The sequence below is a fragment of the Eimeria mitis genome, genomic scaffold (assembly GCF_000499745.2).
Source record: "Eimeria mitis Houghton genomic scaffold, Emh_scaff2662, whole genome shotgun sequence".
Taxonomy (NCBI): Eukaryota; Apicomplexa; class Conoidasida; order Eucoccidiorida; family Eimeriidae; genus Eimeria; species Eimeria mitis.
In genome coordinates, this window is record NW_013571004.1 from 748 (window position 1) to 975 (window position 228).

A 228-nucleotide genomic window follows, 5' to 3' on the forward strand; every position below is an offset into this window, starting at 1 on the left:
ACAGCAAATAAAACAAAACAAATAAAAAACAAATAAAAAACATGCAAAACAAAATACAAAAATAAAAAACGTGCGTAAGGTCTGTGTATCCTGCCTTGATGATAACAAATAAACAGAAAAACAAAAAAAACAAAAAAAAAAGTAAACAAACAAATAAGAGAAACAAATAAACAAAAACAAATAAAACGAAAAGAAATAAAAATAAAGAAACTTACGTGAGGTCTGTGT